Consider the following 6,173-nt stretch of genomic DNA (forward strand, 5'->3'; position numbering starts at 1 on the left):
TTAAGTTGCTTAATATTTTATTTGATCCCATTTGAAGTGTCATAGCATGCCATATAAAACATTGCCTTTTTCAAACTGCTATATAAAAATACTATAAAATTCAAACTATAACCTATATAATTCTCTTTCTGTATTTTGATTACAACTCTATAACAACATTGATTTGGCTGGGGTAGGAGGGGAGTGGTGAGGGGTAAATGCAGACAACTGTAATTGAACAACAATAAAATAATTAAAAAAACCCAACATTGATATAGGCCCAATCTGGGTAGGTCAGCTGGTTAGAGCATCGTCCAAATACATGCAGGTTGCTGGTGGATGCCCCGTCAAGCACACACAAGAAGCTACCAAGGAGGAATGCTAAACTAAGTGGCCTACTAACTGATTGCGCTCTCTCTCTCTCTCTCTCTCTCTCTGTCTGTCTCTCCCAAATCAATAAAAACAAGGTTAAAAACAATAACATTGATTTAAAAAGGGAAGTGAGTTAACTGGCATACATCTAATGTTTTTAAATAAAAAATGGTGAAAATGATTACCTATGTATGAAAATTAAGAGTAGCTTAAAGCTTATGCATGTTGAAACTTTTATCAAAGAGTTGTTTTTTAGATTGCCAGTTCTGAAAACAGCCACAACAATGCAAAGGACAACACGGGGAATATAGTCAACAACATTCTAACAAATACGTGTGGTGTCTGACGGGTGCCCAGTCAGTTGGGGGGTGGTCACCTCTCAAGGTATACACAGGTCCAAAACAATATTGAATGTGAACTGCAAAAACAAAAGCATTTTTTAAAATTGCTCTTCAAAAGCAGTTCTCTGAAAATATCAATGTCATATTTTTTATAAGTCCAATATATTAGTGTCCAATATCATTCTCATTGTTTAATATTAACAAAACCTACATTCGAATTCTCAATGTATAAATAAAAAAAAACAGAGGAAAAATAATTACAATGCAGTCATTTAAAATGTAAATGTTGCCCTGACTGGTGTGGATCCATTGGTTGGGCATCATTATGTATAAGGAAATGTCACGGGTTCGATTCCCAGTCAGGGTACGTGCCTGTGCTGTTGCAGGATTGGTCCAGGATCCAGCATAGGAGAGGCAACCAACTGATGTTTCCCTTACTTTCTCCGTCTCTTCCTCTCGCTCTAAAAAAAATAATAAATGGAATATTTAAAAAAATAAATGAAATAAAATATAAAGGTTTAGACTTTTGTTTTATTCTCCCATGCTAGCGCAGTTGTAGATTTGTATCTCTCTTTGAAGCCTGTGCATCTCACAGCCACATGCGGGGTTCTTCTCCTGATATTCTGCTGCCCTGGACGGCTGCTGGTTGGCTTGTTGGACATGCACCCCTGCACTTCCAACCTTGGCTTCAGTGCGATCACACCTCTTTGCTCATGAATTATCATTCCCAGATCTTAAAAAAGTTCATTAATATCCATAATATGTGCTTCAAGTTGCCTAACAGAAGTCTCTCTCCTGAATAAGACAAGGGCGTCCTCTGTAATTCCCTCATCCTGCACCTGACCTTGAGGGTGAGTTTGGCTTTTCCAGAACACGAGATTCCTTTCTTTTGAGCTCTCCTCAGCAATTCCACCGATGCTCTGGCACTGGCTCCCCACTCATGCAAAACACTCTTTCTCAGCTGCTAGCATTTGGAGAGTTGGTCAGTGATGTTGTGAATTCAGCCACTAAGAAATAACCTGTATTTTCCTGTCATGCTGTTCACTGAGGGTGGGGGGAAGAGATCAAACTGTTCCATGGACTCCTCTGTTTCTTCGGCCCATTGTTTAGAATATTGTTGCTTCTGCTGCAGCTGTTGCCTGAACTCGGGTGATTCTTGAGCTGTTCCATGTTGAGTCAGAGTCCTTTACATTTCCACACAAGGTCATGTGATCTTTGGATGTTGGATTTGCTGGGCCGGTTTGGTGGGGCCACCAACAATTCCTGAAGTGCAGGATGTGATTAATTGCTTATTCACTAACTTTTTCAGATGTTGGTGGGCTGTGCAGTTTCCTTAGCCCTCACCTCTTCCTCCAACTGCAAGCGAACTTTGTTTGTTTTTATAAATACAAATTAGTATACCAGCTTTTACTGAATTTCTCATAAAATTTGTTTTCTCATAGAATTTTTGTGAAATTTTCCAAATAAATCCATGGATTGGACTGTCCCAGAGAAATAATAGTAATTCTTGGGTGTGGACAACTGGCACAACTGTTTCTTCCGAAATGTAAGTTTGTTTTGAACTCACATATTTTATTCCCTCATGCTTTCAAATCAGGAACTAATCTCAGAGATAAAAAGCAGTGTGTGAACAAGTATATGAAGAAATATGTAAGTGTTTTTGTTGAAAACTTTTAAGAAATATTCAGATGTGGTATGTAAATAGTACTGTAAATATTTTGTTTATTTATTAACATATTAAGTTATATATCACCAGATTAATGATTTGTATCTCTGCATTTCAGGTTTTCAAAAGCTTCAGAGTTGGAAGAGAATTGTGTATTTTGGGAATTTGCCAGACACAAGTTCTATTATGACTCCTGTTTAGAAAAAAAACCATATGTTTGTAAGCACCAGGTACATTAGCTTACACAAATTTTGCATAATGTTACTCTCACCATCCCTAAAGAACACATTTCTAGTTTCTTCAAGAATTGTTTTTGTAAAACTGAGTTTTTAAAATATATTTATTGATTATGCTATTGCAGTTTTCCAATTTCCCCCCCTTTACTTCACTCCATGCTGTCCACCGCCTCCTTCCCACATTCCCCCCGTATAGTTCATGTCCATGGGTCACACCTATAAGTTCTTTGGCTTCTACATTTCTTATACTCTTCTTACCCTTTCCCTGTCTATTTTCTACCTACCATTTATTCTACTTATTCTCTGTACCTTTTCCCCCTCTCTCCCTCTCCCACTCCCCTGTTGATAACCCTCCATGTGATCTCCATTTCTGTGTTTCTATTCCTGTTCTAATTGTTTGCTTAGCTTGCTTTTGTTTTTGTTTTTGGTGTGGTTGTTAATAAGTGTGAGTTTGCTGTCATTTTTACTGTTCATATTTTTTATCTTCTTTTTCATAGATAAATCCCTTTAACATTTCATATAATAAGGGCTTGGTGATGATGAATTCCTTTAACTTGACCTTACCTGAGAAGCACTTTATCTGCCCTTCCATTCTAAATGATAGCTTTGCTGGCTAGAGTAATCTCGCATGTAGGTCCTTGCCTTTCATGACTTGGAATACTTCTTGCCAGCCCCTTCTTGCCTGTAAGGTCTCTTTGGAGAAATCAGCTGACAGTCTTATGGGAAGTCCTTTGTAGGTAACTGTGTCCTTTTCTCTTGCTGCTTCTAAGATTCTCTCCTTCTGTTTCATCTTGGGTAATGTAATTATGATGTGCCTTGGTGTGTTCCTCCTTGGGTCCAGCTTCTTTGGGACTCTCTGAGCTTCCTGGACTTCCTGGAAGTCCATTTCCTTTGCCAGACTGGGGAAGTTCTCCTTCATTATTTGTTCAAATAAGTTTTCAATTTTTTGTTCTTCCTCTTGTCCTTCTGGCACCCCTATAATTCGGATGTTGGAACGTTTCAAGATGTCCTGGAGGTTCCTAAGCCTCTCCTGATTCTTCTGAATTCTTTTTCTTCATTCTTTTCTGGTTGGATGTTTCTTTCTTCCTTCTGGTCCATACCATTGATTTGAGTCCCAGTTTACTTCGCATCACTATTGGTTCCCTGTACACTTTCCTTTGTTTCTCTTAGCATAGGCTTCATTTTTTTCATCTAGTTTTCGAACAGATTCAACCAGTTCTGTGAGCGTCTTGATAACCAGTGTTTTGAACTGTGCATCCGATAGGTTGGCTTTCTCTTCCTCACTTAGTTGTAATTTTTCTGGAGCTTTGAAGTGTTCTGTCATTTGGGCCATTTTTTTTTGTCTTGGCGCACCTGTAACGCTGGTAATGTTGGCTAACTTTGGTAACGCTGGTCACTGCGCTGTGACGCTGTATGCGGGGTAGGGTCCGAGAGGAATCAATGGCGCTTGCTCTACTCTCTGCTGGTTTTCAGTCATTCCCTCCAGTACCAACAATCAAATTGGGACCCTCTGGTGGTGATTCCCAAGTGGGTGGGCTTGTGCACACTCTTGGCCCTTGTGGGTCTCTCCAACAAACTCTCCTGCAAGGCTGGGAGTTTCTACTGCTGCCGCCTCAATCCCCTCAGGTGTTTTCAATCTGAGGCTAGAGGCTTTATTTCCCCGAGGGGAGCCCTGGGTTGTGCAGTCTGTTTTACCCCCACTCTCCGTCACCCCCGCTGTTCCTCCCAGTTTATCTATGCGGGAATGTCGCATAGTTCATGGGGTCTGCTAGCTGCATCCTGGCCTGTCCTGTTCCACAATCCAACACCTCGCAGGGTCCACCAGCTGCTGCCTTGCCACGAGTCATCTTTGCCCCAGCTGCCTGTCTCCGCCCCTCCTACCGGTCTGGATGGATGTTTCTTCTTTACCTCCTTGGTTGTCACACTTTCATATGGTTCACTTTTCTGTCAGTTCTCGTTGTTTTATGTTTTTAAATTGTTATTGTCCTGCTTTTGGTTATGCGAGGAGGCACAGTGTGTCTACCTACTCCTCCATCTTGGTTGGAAGATCGTAAAACTGATATTTAAGACATTATTTTGAGACCAGGTTTAGTTTCACCACAAATATAAGAGGAAGGTACTGAATTTCCCATGTTCCCCGTGTCCCCTGCATGCAGAGCATCCCCATTATCAGCATCACTCAGCAGATGGGACATTCGTTACTGAGCATGAGTCTGTACTGACACATCATGGTCACTTAAAGTCCATACTTTACCTGACATTTCGTCCTTGGTAGTGGAGAATTGTCTTAAAATCTATATTTATGTTAATCTTTAAAAATATATATCCAGGTACATATTAAACATTTTAAATCTTCTGTTATTTATTAAAAGATATCAAGTATAAATTATGAATTATAATATCAAGTAATGTTATTTCTAAGTCTAACGTAACATGAATAATTATAGACACATTTTCAATATAATTTTCCCCAGTCTTTGAATGTTGAAAATGAGGACTTAACATATCGGAATAACAAGGTGTGTAAGGCAGTTGATTCAGGAGAGAGAAACCTGGGATGATTTAAAGAATTATTAAGTATTTGTTGGGGATAGCCTGCAGAGAGGGGTAGAGGAAAATTGCCAAATGTACCAAAGGGTTCACTGAAGAAGAGTACCAAACGGACAAGTGATATAAGACCCAAGGCTATCTCCGCAGCAATGGGTTTCAGACCTCCTGGCAGACAGTGTCACTACAGAACACTTTACAGCAGACATGTTCACTGGGCTGCTCTGGGAGAGAGCAGTCCCCAGTCTGCAGGCTGATGTGGGTGAGAACAGATCTCACACTGGGACTGGCAATTAGGACGACCTCCCTGCCAAAGTGTCAGCAGGCTGAGTCTGGAGAAAAGGAAACTATGGCTGTGACTAGTCACAAAAACTGCTGGAAGGGTTAATACCACAACAACTTCCTGCATGCATGCAGATGTCAACCACACCACTGTCGCCAAAGGAGAGAAAACACCATGAAGCCAAGAAGCGGAGTCCTTGCTCCCAGTGCCCTTTCCGGACAACACGTCAAGCCGGCTGACTGGAGAAAAGGTTGTAGGATCTGGTGCTGTTATCACAGAAAGGGCAATATGTATAGATTTGGAGCAGAGAGTACGAAACTGTTAATTGGCACTCAAGGTTACTGTGCAACAACCTCAAGGTTTCTATGGAAAAGCCATGTGACTATAGTCCACTTGCTCAGAGAACAGAACCAACACAAATATCTTCTGATTCTACTTAGTGCGTCGTTATCAACGATAGTGGTCATTTTTTGGTAGAGACTGGTGGTTTCATTGAGCACTAATTCATGTCCCTTGATATTTCTTACATGTCTGTTTTTTTTCTGTACTAGATTTTAGTTATTTTTGAAGGTACCTTGTTTTATTCAATTCTTTGTGTTTTCTTTTTGACATTCTGAATTACTATGCTTAGAAACATAAATTGATAGAAAAAGTACAATGTTAAAAATAAGAATATAAAAATTAAATATGATAACATGTCCATGTGAATTAAATATTAGTTATTGACAGAATGTGGGAAGTAATTTATT

General features: G+C 40.0%; 1 pseudogene; it reads right to left on the minus strand.

The window, feature by feature from the left end:
- Positions 1-1,223: 1,223 nt before the first annotated feature.
- On the minus strand, positions 1,224-1,884 carry LOC128780515 (syntaxin-7 pseudogene; annotated as a pseudogene).
- Between the last annotated feature and the right edge of the window lie 4,289 nt (positions 1,885-6,173).

The sequence above is a fragment of the Desmodus rotundus genome, chromosome 3, assembly GCF_022682495.2.
Source record: "Desmodus rotundus isolate HL8 chromosome 3, HLdesRot8A.1, whole genome shotgun sequence".
NCBI classification, from domain to species: domain Eukaryota; kingdom Metazoa; phylum Chordata; class Mammalia; order Chiroptera; family Phyllostomidae; genus Desmodus; species Desmodus rotundus.